Source organism: Nerophis ophidion, linkage group LG10 (assembly GCF_033978795.1).
Source record: "Nerophis ophidion isolate RoL-2023_Sa linkage group LG10, RoL_Noph_v1.0, whole genome shotgun sequence".
In the NCBI taxonomy this organism is placed as follows: domain Eukaryota; kingdom Metazoa; phylum Chordata; class Actinopteri; order Syngnathiformes; family Syngnathidae; genus Nerophis; species Nerophis ophidion.
Window position 1 is genome coordinate 51,050,548 of NC_084620.1, and position 17,354 is coordinate 51,067,901.

A 17,354-nucleotide genomic window follows, 5' to 3' on the forward strand; every position below is an offset into this window, starting at 1 on the left:
GAGGCGTGCAAAACAACACCGTAGGAATGAGGGAGGGGAAAAAGAGTCTGAGAGAGAGCACCCACATGGTTTCTCTTTTGTAAATTTTTCGTGTTCTTTGCTGGTCTGTATTCCGTTCGCGAAATTAGAGTCGCCCGTTGCACTTTTAAAGTATATCTTAGTATAAATTAGGTCTGGAGACATGCAAAACAACACAGTATATAAGCGAGGGAGGGGAACAGAGTCTGAGAGGGAGCACCCACATGGTTTTTCTTTGGTAAATTTAGCATGTTTTTTGCTGGGATTGCAACACTGGTCCCTGTTGCCTTCACGGACTACAGTCGCCCGTCGCACTTTTAAAGTATATCTTAGTATAAATGAGGTCTGGAGTCGTGCAAAACAACACGGTAGGAGCAAGAGAGGGCAACAGAGTCTGAGAGGGAGCACCCACATGGTTTCTCTATTGTCAATTTTGCGTGTTCTTTGATGGTCTGTGTTCCGTTCGTGAACTAGAGTCGTCCGTTGCACTTTTAAAGTATATCTTAGTATCAATTAGGTCTGGAGACATGCAAAACTACACAGTATATAAGCGAGGGAGGGGAACCGAGTCTGAGAGGGAGCATCCACATGGTTTTTCTTTGGTAAATTTAGCGTGTTTTTTGCTGGAATTGCAACGCTGGTCCATGTTGCGTTCACGGACTACAGTCACCCTTTTAAAGTATATCTTAGTATAAATGAGGTCTGGAGGCGTGCAAAACCACACGCTAGGAGCGAGGGAAGGCAACAGAGTCTGAGAGGGAGCACCCACATGGTTTCTCTTTTGTAAATTTCAAGTGTTCTTTGCTGGTCCCTGTTGCCTTCACGGACTACAGTCACCCGTCGCACTTTTAAAGTATATCTTAGTATAAATGAGGTCTGGAGGCGTGCAAAACAACACGGTAGGAGAGAAAGAGGGCAACAGAGTCTGAGAAAGAGCCCCCACATGGTTTCTCTTTTCTAAATTGCAATGCTGGTCTGTGTTGCATTCACGGACTACAGTCACCGTCGCACTTTTGAACTATATCTTAGTATAATTTAGGTCTGGAGGCATGCAAAACAACACGGTAGGAGCGAGAGAGGGCAACGGAGTCTGAGAGGGAGCTTCCACATGGTTTTTCTTTTGTAAATTTCACGCGTTCTCTGCGGGTCCGTGTTGCGTTCACGGACTACAGTCGCCTGTCGCACTTTTAAAGTATATCTTAGTATAAATGAGGTCTGAAGGTGTAGGAGCGAAGGAGGGGAACTGAGTCTGAGAGGTAACACCCACATGGTTTCTCTTTTGTAAATTTTGCGTGTTCTTTGCTGTTCTGTGTTATAGTCGCTCGTTGCATTTTTAAAGTATATCTTTGTATAAATTAGGTCTGGAGACATGCAAAACAACACAGTGTATAAGCGAGGGAGGGGAACAGAGTCTGAGAGTGAGCACCCACATGGTTTTCCTTTGGTAAATTTAGCGTGTTTTTTGCTGGAATCGCAACGCTGGTCCCTGTTGTGTTCACGGACTAACGTCGCACGTCGCACTTTTACAGTATGTCTGAGGATATTTTCCTGAAGTCTGACTTGGTAAAACGAGCAAAAAATAAAATTTTGCTTTAAAGTACACTGAAGTTTTTTTACCTTTTTGCGGATGAAGAGACAGGATAAGATTCACAGTGTCTTGGCTGAATGAGCAGGTATCGTACACCAAGGTCTCCTTGGACGCATCCTTGCTCGTCCATGAGGATTGGACAGGCAGGCCGGACTAGTACCCCGCACTCTTTTACTATGAAGCCACGCTGTTGTAACACCTGGCTTGGCATCGTCTTGCTGAAATAAGCAGGGGCGTCCTTCACAACGTTGCTTGGATGACAACATATGTTGCTCCAAAAGCTGTACGTACCTTTCAGCTTCAGTGGTGCCTTCACAGATGTGTAAGTTACCCATGCCTTGGGCACTAATTAAACCCCTATACCATCACAGTTTGCTGCAGGGTTTCCCACACATTCATTTATTTGTAACGTCCCATCAGGAAAGAATTAAGGCCGCCACAAATAAAATAAAAAAATATATGGAATAAAATTACTTTCTTAATTTTTTTTTTTCGGCTTTAGACTCCCTCGCCCGCTCATAAAAGCAATGGGACTCTGGCTGTGAATGGAGCTTGTAGTTACATATTATAGAAATATGTAAATATTATAAAAATATGTATAGAAATATGTACATAAAGTGTTGTATTTATATTCCAACTCCGCCTTCTTCTTGGTCATCGCCCCCCCATCATACCCCCGACCACACCACCACAAATAGATGCCTGACCTGTGGGAAACACTGTTGCTGCCCTTTATACTTTGCGCCTTGAACAATCCAGATGATTCTTTTCCTCTTTGTTCTGGAGGACACGACGTCCACAGTTTCCAAAAACAAATTGAAACGTGGACTCGTCAGACCACAGAAAACTTTTCCACTTTGCATCAGTCCAGCGAGTTTCCGGGTGTTGTTGATAAATGGCTTTGGTTTTCGCATAGTAGAGTTTTAACTTGCACTTGGTTTTCTGAGGTGTTCCTGAGCCCACGTGGTGATATCCTTTACACAATGTTGTGGCGTTTTGATGCAGTACTGCCTGAGGGATCCAAAGTGCTTAATATCATGGCTTACGTGCAGTGATTTCTCCAGATTCTCCGAACATTTTGATGATATTACAGAGCGTAGATGGTAAAATCCCTAAATGCGGTGCAATAGCTGGTTGGGAAATGTTTTTCTTATAACAATTTGCTCAGGTATTTGTTGACAAAGCGGCGACCCTCGCCCCGTCCTTGCTTGTGAACGAGTGAGCATTTCACGGAAGCTGCATTTATACCCAATCACGGCACCCACCTGTTCCCCATCAACCTGTGGGATGTGTCCAAATAAGTGTTTTGTCGAGCATTCCTCAACTTTCTCAGTCTTTTTTGCCACTTGTGCCAGCTTTGGGGAAATATGTTGCAAGCATCAAATTCCAAATGAGCTGATATTTGCAAAAAATAAATGATTGCATTTCCACAAATTGATCCATTTAAAGTGTCTTTCATGGCGTCCTTTGCTAAATAGAGTTCATGTCACTAAATATGAACACATATTGAATAATTAAAATGCTATTTGAGCTCCGGCTTTGTTTTGTCACTTCCTAATCATCGCTGCTTAGATGATTTCCCGACAAGGAAAAAAACTTATTTTTTTGGGGCCGATACCACGGATAGGTCGCCATGCGAGAAGAAGAGAAAGCACAGGGGGGGGATTATATAACTGACTGATGGGGTGTGTGTGTGTGTGTGTGTTCTTGTATTTCTACCCTTCTTGAGACATCAATAATGAAAAGTAGCTTCCATATGAGGAAGTGTGAACAAGTTAAGGCAATCATGGTCCTGATAACATTGCATGTAATAGAGAGCCAAATACTAGAGTCTGTGAACATTGCTCCAAAGTCAGGATTGTTTCTTGATTTAATGTGGATATAAAAGTTAACATTGACTTTGGTATTTTTTTAAATTGGCTGTGTGTTGGGTTTGTAAGTGCTCCCCCTTCTGGTCAACATTTGAAATAAGTGTGTGGCTGAAATTTAAATGCACCCCTTTGACCAAAATTAATGAAATAATTAAAATAAATGTGTATATTGAGACATACCGTAATATCTTGACGTCAATAATAAAGATTAAAAAACAATTACACACAAAAAAAATTGTATTTTTCTCACAACGTGTCGACTTTTTTCTTATGAAATTGAAAACAATTTCTCAGATTTTTTGTGTTTCTGTAATGTTGCCATATTTTCTCGCAAAGTTCTTATTTTTAATGGAAAATTATTACTTTCTAATGCAAAATAGTGACATTTTTCATATAAAATTCTGACTTTTATGACAATATTGCGATTTTTTTTTTTCTTGTTTTTGTAAAATAGGGACCTTTTTTGACAAGTGTGTCTAAAAATTTTGAAGTGCTCCCCCTCTGATCAACATATGAAATAACAAGTGGGTTTGCGCCCTCTCTGGCCAGTGTGTGTAATAACGCACGCACACACACACACACGCACACACACACACGCACACTCACACACACACGCACGCACACACACACACACACACACACACACACACACACACACACACACACACACACACACACACACAAAATAAAATAAATAAAAGCAGTCTTTTTTCTCACAATTTGTCGACTTTTTCTTATAAAAATTGGGAACATTTTCTCATATTCTTTCTGTTTCTGTAAAATTGCAATATTTTCTCAAAATTATTGCTATCTTATGTAAAATTATTACTTTTTAATGCAAAATGGTGACATTTGTCATATAAAATTCTGACTTTTATGTCAATATTGCCATTGTTTTCCTGGTTTTGTAAAATAGTGACATTTTTTGACGAGTGTGTCTAAAAATTTTGAGGTGCTGCCCCTCTGGTCAACATATGAAATAACAAGTGGGTTTTCTCCCCCTCTGGCCAGTGTGTGTAATAAGTGTGTGCAAGAAATGGAATTGCGACCACTTTGGCCAAAATTAAATTAAAAAATAAAAATAAATATGTAAATAGAGACTGACTGTAATAACTTGAAGTAAATGATGAAGACTAAAAAACTATTGTACACACACACACACACACACACACACAAATAAATAAATAAATAAAAGCAGTCTTTTTCTCACAATTTGTCAACATTTTCTTATAAAAATGGGGAACAATTTCTCATATTCTTTCTGTTTCTGTAAATTGTAATATATTCTCGTAAAAGTATTGCTTTCTTATGTAAAGTTGTTACATTTTAATGCAAAATGGTGACATTTGTCTTAGAAAATTCTGACTTTTATGACAATATTGCCATTTTTTTTGTTGTTTTTATAAAATAGGGACATTTTTTGACAAGTGTGTCTAAAAAATTTTAAGCGCTGCCCCTCTAGTCAACATATGAAATAACAAGTGTGTGTAAGAAATTGAAATGCGCCCCCTTTGGCCAAAATTTATTTAATAAATTTAAATAAATATGTATATAGAGACATACTGTAATAACTTAAAGTAAATAATGAAGATTAAAAAACAATTACACACAAGAAAATAAAAGCAGTCTTCCTCACAATGTGTCAACTATTTTCTTATAAAATTGGGAACAATTTATCATATTCTTTCTGTTTCTGTAATATTGCAATATTTTCTCGTAAAGTTCTTACTTTTTAATGTAAATGTATTATTTTTTAATAAAAAAAAATAGAGACATTTGTCATATAAAATTCTGACTTTTATGACAATATTGCCATTTTTTTCCTGTTTTTGTAAAATAGTGACATTTTTTGACAAGTGTGACAAAAAGATTTGAAGTGCTCCCCCTCCTCTCAACATATGAAATAACAAGTGGGTTTGCTCCCCTTCTGGCCAGTGTGTGTAATAACAAGAGTGTGCAAGAAATGGAATTGCGACCACTTTGGCCAAAATTTAATTAAAAAATAAAAATTAATATGTATATAGAGACTGACTGTAAAAACTTGAAGTAAATAATGAATATTAAAAAACAATTACACACACACACACACACACACACACACACACACACAAAATAATAAATAAGAGCAGTCTTTTCCCCACAATTTGTCAGCTTTTTCTTATAAAAATTGGGAACAATTTCTCATATTCTTTCTGTTTCTGTAAAATTGCAATATTTTCTTGTAAAATTATTGCTTTCTTATGTAAAATTATTACTTTTTAATCCAAAATGGAGGCATTTGTCTTATAATATTCTGACTTTTATGACAATAATGCCATTTTTTTCTTGTTTTTGTAAAATAGTGACATTTTTTGATGAGTAGGTCTAAAAAATTTGAAGTGCTGCCCCTCTGATCAACATATGAAATAACAAGTGTGTGTAAGAAATTGAAATGCGCCCCTTTGGCAAAATGTATTTTGAAAATAAAAATAAATATGTATACAGAGATATACTGTAATAACTTAAAGTAAATAATGAAGAGTAAAAAACAATTACACACACAAAAAAAACTAAAACCAGTCTTTTTCTCACAATGTGTTGACTTTTTTATTCATGAAATTGTGAACAATTTCTCACATTCTTTCTGTTTCTGTAATATTGCAACATTTTCTCGTAAAGTTCTTAGTAATGTAAAATTATTACTTTTTAATGCAAAATAGAGACATTTGTCATATAAAATTCTGACTTTTATGACAATATTGCCATTTTATTTCTTGTTTTTGTAAAATACTGAAATTGTTTGACAAGTGTGTCTAAAAAATTTGAAGTGCTGCCCCTCTAGTCAACATATGAAATAACAATTGTGCGTAAGAAATTGAAATGCGCCCCCTTTGGCCAAAATGTATTTAAAAAAAATTTAATAAATATATATGTATAGAGACATACTGTAATAACTTAAAGTAAATAATGAAGATTAAAAAACAATTACACACAAAAAAAACTAAAAGCAGTCTTCCTCACAATGTGTCAACTTTTTTCTTATAAAATTGGGAACAATTTGTCATATTCTTTCTGTTTCTGTAATATTGCAATATTTTCTCGTATAGTTCTTACTTTTTAATGTAAATGTATTACTTTTTAATAAAAAAAATAGAGACATTTGTCATATAAAATTCTGACTTTTATGACAACATTGCCATTTTTTTCCTGTTTTTGTAAAATAGTGACATTTTTGGACAAGTGTGACTTAAAGATTTAAAGTGCTCCCCCTCTAGTCAACATATGAAATAACAAGTGTGCGTAAGAAATTCAAATGCGCCTCCTTTGGCGAAAATGTATTTAAAAAAATTTAAATATATATATATATATATATATATATATATATATATATATATAGAGAGAGAGAGAGAGAGAGAGAGAGAGAGAGAGAGAGAGAGAGAGAGAGAGAGAGAGAGACATACTGTAATAACTTAAAGTAAATAATGAAGATTAAAAAACAATTACACACAAAAAAAACTAACAGCAGTCTTCCTCACAATGTGTCAACTTTTTTCTTATTAAATTGGGAACAATTTGTCATATTCTTTCTGTTTCTGTAATATTGCAATATTTTCTCGTAAAGTTCTTTATAATGTAAATGTATTACTTTTTAATAAAAAATTAGAGACATTTGTCGTATAAAATTCTGACTTTTATGACAGTATTACCATTTTTTTCTTGTTTTTGTAAAATAGTGACATTTTTTGACAAATGTGTCTAAAAAATCTGAAGCGCTGACCCCCTGGTCAACATATGAAATAACAAGTGGGTTTGCTCCCCCTCTGGCCAGTGTGTGTAATAACAAGTCTACACAAGAAATGGAAATGCGACCACTTTGGCGAAAATTTATTTAAAAAATAATAATAAATATGTATATAGAGACTTACTGTAATAACTTGAAGTAAATGATGAAAACTAAAAAACAATTACACACACACACACACACACACACACACACACCCAAACACACACAAAAATAAAAATAAATATAAGCAGTCTTTTTCTCACAATTTTTCGACTTTCTTATAAAAATTGGGAACAATTTCTCATATCCTTTCTGTAAATTGCAATATTTTCTCCAAAAAAAGTATTGCTTTGTTATGTAAAATTATTACATTTTAATAAAAAATGGTGACATTTTTCATATAAAATTCTGACTTATGACAATATTGACATTTTTTTTCTTGTTCTTGTAAAATAGTGACATTTTTTGACAAGTGTGTCTCTGGTCAACATATGAAATAAGTGTGTGTGTACAAAATTGAAATGCGCCCCATTTGGCCAAAATTTATTTTAAAAATAAAAATAAATATGTATACAGAGACATACTGTAATAACAAAGAAAATAATGAAGATTAAAAAACAATTACACACAAAATAAAATAAAAAGCAGTCTTTTTCTCACAATTTGTCAACTTTTTCTTATAAAAATTGGGAATCATTTCTCACATTCTATCTGTTTCTGTAAATTGCAATATTTTCTTGTAAAAGTATTGCTTTCTTATGTAAAATTATTACATTTTAATGCAAAATGGTGACATTTGTCATAGAAAATTCTGATTTTTATGACAATATTGCCATTTTATTTCTTGTAAAATACTGACATTTTTTGATAAGTGTGTTTAAAAAATTTGAAGTGCTGCCCCTCAGGTCAACATATGAAATAACAAGTGAGTTTAAGAAATTGAAATGCACATCATTTGGCCAAAAATGTATGAAAAAATTTAAAATAAATATGTATATAGAGACACACTGTAATAGCTTAAAGTAAATAATGAAGATTAAAAAACAATTACACACAGAAAATATAAAATAAATAAAAGCAGTATTTTTTTCACAAGGTGACGACCTTTTTCTTTTAAAATTGGGAACAATCTCATATTATTAATATGAGAGATATTTTTTCATAAAATTATTACTTTTTTTGTAAAATGTATACGTTTTAATACAAAATGGTAACATTTGTCATATAAAATTCCGACTTCATATTGCCAATTTTTTTTGGTTGTTCTTGTAAAATATTGAAAATTTGTTGTCATCATTTTTCCAAGTAAAATTCTGATTATTATTATAATATTGCCAACATTTTGAAGTTTTCTTATAAAACTGTGACTTTTGTCGAGTAAAATGACTCTTTTACAAAATGTCCAAGATTTTAAGCTTTACTTGTAAAATTACGACTGTTATTGAGTAAAATTCCAACTTTTTTCATAACATTACACACATGATCAGTTTTTCTCGTAACATTTTGACTTGTGTTGTGTAAAATGACGACTTTTATTGTAATTATGCCTAAATTCTAAGTTTTTCTTGTGAAACTGTGACCTTTTTCTTGTGAAATTCCAACTCATTTTTCACAACAAGCTTTTTTTTAATATTTGTATAGTATGTATATATTATTCATGTTGTAAATACACATCTTTATATATCTAGATAGGCTTCTTCTAAAGAGGGAGGAATTTTTCTCAGGTGTGTGTGTGCGTGCGTTCTTGTATTTTTACCCTTCTAGAGACATGAAGAAGGAAAAGTAGCTTCCATATGAGGATGCGTGAACAAGTTAGGACATATTCATGGTCCCAATACGGAAAACCATTGCATCTAACAGAGAGCCAAACACTAGTGTCTGTGAACATTGCTCCAAAGTCAGGATTATTGTGTTGGCATTATTATAAGTGCTCCCCCCTTTGGTCAACGTATGAAATAACAAGTGGATTTGCTCCCCCTCTGGCTATTTTCTCATAAAATCAATTACTTTATGTAAAATTATTACTTTTTAATGCAAAATGGTGAAATTTGTCAAATAAAAATCTGACTTTTATGACAATATTGCCAATTTTATTTTGCTCTTGGAAAATAGTGACATTTTTTTGAGTAAAATTACTTTTGTCATCATTTTTCCCAGTAAAATTCCGATTAGTATTATAATAATGTCAACTTTATAAAACTGGGATTTTTGTTGGAAAAATTAAGAAAAAGGTCAAATCATTTCAAGCTTTACTTGTAAAATTGCGACCGTTATTAAATAAAATTCCAACTTTTATCATAATATTGCACACATGTTCAGTTTTTCTTGTGACATTTTGACTTGCGTTGAGTAAAATGACGACTTTTTCACAAGTTTTTCTTGTGAAATTGTGACCTTTTTCTTGTGACATTCTAACTCATTTTTCACAACAATATATATTTTTTTTTAAATATATTTTCATATTATGTTGTAAATACACTTATTTATAAATCTAGAAAGGCTGCTCCTAAAGTGGGAGGCATTTTCTCAGGTCTCCAGAAGGTCAGAAATACATGAATGCGTGTGTGTTTTTGCATTTTTACACTTCTTGAGAAATCATTAAGGAAAAGTAGCTTCCATATGAGGAGGAGTGAACAAGTTAGGACATGAATCATGGTCCCAATACAGAAAACCATTGCATCTAGAGTCTGTGAACATTGCTCCAAAGTCAGGATGTTTGTGTTGATATTATGTGCATACAAAGGTAAACATTGACATTGGTATTTTTCAAATTGACTGTGTGTGTGTTTTATAAGTGGTCCCCCGGTCTGGTCAACATATGAAATAACAAGTGGATTTGCTCCCCCTCTGGCCATTTTCTCGTAAAATCTATTAATTTTTGATGTAAAATTAGTACTTTTTAATGCAAATTGGTGACATTTGTCATAAAAAAACCTGACTTTTATGACAATATTGCCAATTTTATTTTGCTCTTTTAAAATAGTGACATTTTTTGAGTAAAATGATGACTTTTGTCATCATTTTTCCCAGTAAAATTCCAATTAGTATTAGAATAATAATGTCAACTTTTTAAAGTTTTCTCATAAAAGTGTGATTTTTGTCGGAAAAATTTGGAAAAAGGTCAAATAATTTCAAGCTTTACTTGTAAAATTGCGACCGTTATTAAATAAAATTCCAACTTTTATCATAACATTGCACACATGTTCAGTTTTTCTTGTAACATTTTGACTTGCTTTGAGTAAAATGACGAGTTTTTCTTGTGATATTGTGACCTTTTTCTTGTGACATTCCAACTCATTTTTCATAACAATATTTTTTGCAAAAATATATTTTCATATCATGTAGTAAACACATTTATACATCTAGAAAGGCTGCTCCCAAAGTGGGAGGCATTTTTCTCAGGTCTCCAGAAGGTCAGAAATACACGAGAGTGTGTGTGTTTTTGTATTTTTACACTTCTTGAGAAATCATTAAGGAAAAGTAGCTTCCATATGAGGAGGAGTGAACAAGTTAGGACATGAATCATGGTCCCAATACAGTCAACCATTGCATCTAGAGTCTGTGAACATTGCTCCAAAGTCAGGATTTTTGTGTTGGTATTATGTGCATACAAAGGTAAACATTGACATTGGTATTTTTCAAATTGACTGTGTGTGTGTTTTATAAGTGCTCCCCCCACTCTGGTCAACATATGAAATAACAAGTGGATTTGAGTTGCGTCAAATGACAACTTTTTCACAAGTTTTTCTTGTGAAATTGTGACCTTTTTCTTGTGACTCATTTTTCACAACAATATTTTTTATATATATATATATTTTCTTAGTATGTTGTAAATACATGTTTTTATAAATCTAGAAAAGCTGCTCCTAAAGTGGGAGGCAAGTCAGAAATACACAAATATGTGTGTGTGTGTGTGTGTGTGTGTGTGTGTGTGTGTGTGTGTGTGTGTGTGTGTGTGTGTGTGTGTGTGTGTGTGTATCATCTAAATAACAAATCTTGGTTCCGCCTGTCCTAGACTCATTTCCATCTCAATCGGCGTGACCTCGGCCCGCCCACTTAATCCACGGCGTGGGTGATGCAGAAATAGACGTGGCGCAGGACGAGCGCGGCTTAGACGTTGGACACGGGCACGGATTTGGATTTTTCGCTCGGTCTTAAAACTACACGGACGCTTCGTCCTCCAACATTTTACTCGCCGATATAAACCAGCCAGACACTTGATTAGGCACACCCCACCTACTTATGGGGGTCGGGTTGGCGATGTGGCAATGCATTGTGGGAACTGACCGAAGTCAACCGGCGGTGTGGGGAGAGAGCGCAACGAATTGAAGCAAAATGGATCGTAGGGAAGAAAGAAGACCGGTGGACTGAACCCAAACATAGTCTCACTACCGTGAAAAAGGAGTCGCAAAAATTCCAGGCTATAATTGTTACTTTTTGGGATCATAGTTTGTTTACATTTTGATTCCCTTGTTGTTTAAGGTCTGTTTCAGCAGACCTGTTTAAGGTTTTCGTTGCCATGACGGCAGATTGTTTTCTCCTGCCTCTGATTAGTGTTCGGGACGCTCACCTGCTCCTGGGCACTAATTAGGCTTATATATAAAAATCGTTTTAATTTGAAATTTAGTGGGTGTGGCTTATATACATAAAGTGAGCTCTATAGTACGGTTGCACCGCTAGCGGGTCCATTAAAATGACTTCTGTTTTGTTTGATCTTCCGTTTTACTGCCCTGTTACAGACACTGTTTGGAAACAATTAAGGTATGTAAACAAACATTTACAAAATATTTATGTGTAAATACCTTGACTTATATATATATAAATATTTTTCATTTTAAATTTAGTGGGTGCGGCTAGTATAGTATTCAGGCGCTCTTAAGTCCAGAAAATACAATAGTAATTTTACTCTTGATTTTAATCCTATTCAATAATTTTTTTGAGCCTATTTACAGTTTGCAACCTTGTCAAATGATTTGAAAGCTACTAGCTGATTGGAGAGCCAGGTTGCGCAGCTAGCGGGTCAATGACCATGACTTCTGTTTTGTTTGATCAGCCGTTTTACTGCCATGTTTCAGACACCGTTTGGAAGCAATTAAGATATGTAAACAAACATTTACAGAATATTTATGTGTAAAGAACTCATTTTACAAGGTATATATCTCCGGTTTGCATATAAAAATAGTTTTCGTTTTAAATTTAGTTGGTGCGGCTTATATAGTATATAGGCGCTCCTTAATACAGAAAATAGTATTTTTACACTTGATTTTAATCGTATTTAATATGTTTTTGTAACCTACTTACAGTTTACAGCCTTGTCAAATTAAATGAAAGCTGCTAGCTGATTGGAGAGCTAGGTTGCTCAGCTAGCGGGTTCATAACCATGACTTCTGTTTTGTTTGATCTGACGTTTTACTGCTGTGTTACAGACAACGTTTGGAAACAATTAAGGTATGTAAACAAACATTTACAAAATATTTATGTGTAAATACTGGACTTATATCTATATATATATTTTTTTTTTCATTTTAAATTTAGTGGGTGTGGCTTATATAGTATATAGGCGCTCTCAAGTCCAGAAAACACAACAGTAATTTTACTTTTGATTTTAATCGCATTCAATAATTTTTTCGAGCCTGCTTACAGTTTGCAACCTTGTCAAATGATATGAAAGCTGCTTGCTGATTGGAGAGCTAGGTTGCGCAGCTAGCGGGTCCATGACCATGACTTCTGTTTTGTTTGATCCGCCGTTTTACTGCCCTGTTACAGACACCGTTTTGAAACAATTACAGTAAGTAAGTAAACATTTACAGAATATTTATGTGTAAATAACTCATTTTACAAGGTATATACAGTATGTGCGGCCTATATATAAAAATGGTTATCGTTTCAAATTTAGTGGGTGCGGTTTATATAGTATATAGGCACTCTTTAGTTCAGAAAATACAACAGTAATATTACACTTGATTTTAATCGTATTTAATATGTTTTTGTAACCTACTTACAGTTTACAGCCTTGTCAAATGATATGAAAGCCGCTAGCTGATTGGAGAGATAGGTTGCGCAGCTAGCTGGTCAAAGACTTTGACTTCTGTTTTGTTTGATCTGCCGTTTTACTGCCCTGTTACTGACACCGTTTGGAAGCAATTAAGGTATGTAAACAGAAATTTACAAATGATACATCTGTAAATAACTCATTTTACAAGGTATATATCTGCGGCTTATATATTAAAATAGTTATCGTTTTAAATTTAGTGGGTGCGGCTTATATAGTATATAGCCGCTCTTTAGTACAGAAAATACAACAGTAATTTTACTCTTGATTATTATTGTATTCAATATTTATTTATAACGTACTTACAGTTTGCAACCTTGTCAAATGATACGAAAGCTGCTAGCTGATTGGAGAGCTAGGTTGTGCATTTAGCGGGTTCTTGACCATGACTTCTGTTTTGTTTGATCCGCCGTTGTACTGCCCTGTTACAGACACCGTTTGGAAACAATTAAGGTATGTACATAAAAATTTACAAAATATTTATGTGTAAAAAAACACATTTTACAAGGTATATATCTGCGGCTTGCATATAAACATACTTTTCGTTTTAAATTTAGTGGGTGCGTCTTATATAGTATATAGGCGCTCTTTAGTACAGAAAATAGTATTTTTACACTTGATTTTAATAATATTTAATATGTTTTTTGCAACCTACTTACAGTTTAAAACCTTGTCAACTGATATGAAAGCTGCTAGCTGATTAATGAGCTAGGTTGCGAAGCTAGTGGGTCAATAACCACGACTTCTTTTTTGTTTGTTCAGCCGTTTTACTGCCTTGCTACAGACGCCGTTTAGAAACAATGAAGGTATGTAAATAAACATTTACAGAATATTTCTATGTAAATAACTCATTTCACAACGTATATGGAACAGTTTGACCTAAAACTTCCTTACAAAGCGTGCACATTTGTAAGGAAGCTCAACTTGGACAAACAACAAACATTCACTCGTTTTGAGTCATTGAAAAGGATGCACTCAAATAAATGACAAGCTGTCACTCACCATGGCTCTGAACGGGTGGCTAAAAGATTCGGGGTGGGGCTGAGGGCTTTATGTAAGTGAACACACCTGCCTGGACTAATTAGGCCTGATTTGGGCCAAACCATGGTTCTGATAAACTGGGTGTTACAGAAGGACATTTAAAAGTGTATACACTGCATACAAAAATGCCTGATCTACAAATGTAAAAGGACTATGAATACTTTTTAGACGTGTGATGGTTATTTATGGTTTATTTTACAAAATAACAGCATTCTTGAACTCCCCCGCCCCCCCATCAAATTAGTCCCGGCTAGTGGGCGGAGCTATGGGCTATTATTTTGATGATGACATTATATTATGTTGTAACCGCTTAAAAGACTTTTAATTGCTACTTTGCTAAATCTGTTTGGATTATTTCATTCTTTCCTTTGACACGTTTGATTATTTTCAATATGCTTGTCTTGATTCATTGTTTAGGCCAGGGGTGTCCAAACTTTTTCCACTTAGGGTCACAGACTGAAAAATCAAAGCAAGCGGGGGCCATTTTGACATTTTTTTTATTTAAAAAAAAAACAATACAATATATTTATAACCAATATACATTTCGGGGACCCCAAAGGGTTTTGGTAAAAAAAATATTAAAAATGTGTCATTATTCAGTATTATTTTGTTTAATTATTATTCAAGTTTTACATCTCTAGATCAACATTAGCTCCATATGTCAATATAATGATTGTATAGTTGTATGCTCTTTTTGTCAAAGAAAACCCTGTTTTTTGATGGAAAAAAAACAAAAAATATGCAATATTATCACCAAATATATTTTTTAAGTGGAATATTTGAGATTATATAATAATTGGAGCCTTAAAAAAGTCAATAACTCATAACACCATTGATTTGAATTAATTATTTTTTTTTTAGCAATGACTACTCATTTTACTGTTTACTTTTAACACAATAATCTCGGGATCAACTTCGGATCCATCCGTCAATTAAAAGTTTTATCGTTGTTTACGTTTTTTGTTTGTTCTTTTTAGGCCCTTCTTTAAAATAACAGCTCAGTTTTTTATATGGCAAACAAAATATGTAACATTTTCCCCCCAAAAATATGTCAAAGTGGAAAATTTAACGTGACGTAATTGGAGCCTTGAATAGGTCAATAATTCATAATGACATTGATTTTGATTAATTATTATTTTTTAAAGGAAGAAACAGCCTGCATGCCAGCTTTGTGTTATTAGAGTAAACATTGCAACATTTTCTTGTTACATTTCACCTGTTTGCTCCTTTATATCACTTTTTACGTTTTAAAAATGTTGGATTTAGAATACAAATGTACAATATATATATATATATATATATATATATATATATATATATATATATATATATATATATATATATATATATATATATATATATATATATATATAATTCTTTAAAGGCTGAGTGGCCACATGCGTGGACAGCACCTTTTAGCTTGGGTTTCCAAATTTGTTTGCACTTCTGAATTGGGGTCTTATGGCCACTTATGTGGACACTTATACTGCCATTTGGTGGTGTCAGAAGAGTATAACATACAATGGAATTTGGAAGAAAAAAAAGTGTAAAAATAGGAATTAGCTTGCCACTAAACATGAAGTACACTTTTGTGTACTTATGGACTAAGTGCATCATATTATAAGATGATTCTTAGTTCTTATTCTAATTAAGATCCAATAAGCCCAAAGAGCAAAGAGAAATAAAATAAGCATGTAAATAAACAGCTTGGGCCTTAAGAGGATATACTATAAGAATATTGCCTCTATTTATTACTATGGCAGATTTTGGGTGGTGTGTTTCCTCTTGTTGTTGGTCACCTCTTGACACTTTGGGATTGAAATAAATGTACATCCTTAAAGTCTGGTTTGCAAAGGTTACATTACCTTCACCCGAGGCGGGGTGTGGCAGTATATATCTGCCATTTATAGTCCGGTGCGTTTATATATAGATATATTGTTGTTGTTTTTTCTCAAATTATGTGGGTGTGGTTTATATATGAAGTGGCTGGGGAGATGCAAGCCTGGGCTTCTCTGCTTAGGCTGCTGCCCCCACGACCCCACCTCGGATAAGCGGAAGAAAATGGATGGATGGATGGATGGATGGGTTTATATACGGTGCGCTTTATAGTACAGAAAAATACGGTAAAATTGGTGGAAATGGTCTATATCAGGGGTCGGGAACATTTTTGGCTGAGAGAGCCATGAAAGCCAAATATTTCAAAATGTATTCCCGTGAGAGCCATATAATATTTTTTAACACTGAATACAGCTAAATGCCAGAAAAGGACCCTTTTCTGCTGCGGCCTTCTTCTGCCATCCAGCCGTTGTGACGCTTCATAGGGTTAGCAGTCATCCTCCAACATTGAGGTCTCGGGTTGTTATTCCCCCATAACTGGGCCAACATGGGTGTGGGGGTGCCTTCCTCCGCCATCGCAGCCATTGTGGTGGTTCTTACATCTACCGTCTTCTGCCTGCTCCGCCGTTGAGGTCTTCACCGTATCCCTGGCAAGTGGGTAGTCAGGTATTAGGCCTTTGACAAGGGCCACCTGGGGTAACAGTAGTAAAGGGGTTAACCTCCTAGTGCCCCAAGACCCCAAAGAGGAGCCTCCACTGCCGGATGCACTTTAACGTCATGCCCAGGACACTTTATTAGTAGATTGCACTGTAGAGTACATATTCCGTACAATTGACCACTCATGCGCTGCTGCAAGCTTTCTAACTCCTTCTGCCCTGATCTCTCCTCCTTCTCCCCTTTTATACAGCGTGAGGATATGAGTTAATTGTGTCCTGGTGCGCGATCCACACACCTGCACATGACTGCGACGTTGCTCCCAGCACGCCTCGCCTCTCCGCTCACCCGCATTCTCCGCCTCCTCACCGCCATCTTGGGCCAGGCCCCAGGGTGCTCCGCCCAGCTGCTCGTTCGCCGGCTGCGCCTCCCCACACACCCCAATAAGTTTTTCAACTTCTTTAAGTCGGGGTCCACGTTAATCAATTCATGGTCACGATCATGACCAGGATGGCAACCGTGTTATTGAAC

At 34.9% G+C, this 17,354-nt stretch overlaps 1 long non-coding RNA gene across 3 annotated transcripts in view; it reads right to left on the reverse strand.

The window, feature by feature from the left end:
* LOC133559919 (uncharacterized) overlaps nucleotides 1-14,331 on the reverse strand; it is a 92,508-nt gene extending 78,177 nt beyond the window's left edge. For 2 of the 3 annotated variants that reach the window (XR_009808335.1, XR_009808333.1), the window contains exon 1: nucleotides 14,295-14,319. This is a non-coding gene — a long non-coding RNA (uncharacterized LOC133559919). Of the gene's footprint in view, nucleotides 1-14,294 lie in introns of all 3 variants that reach the window. The other variant, XR_009808334.1, reaches the window with a different exon arrangement.
* Nucleotides 14,332-17,354: the final 3,023 nt, after the last annotated feature.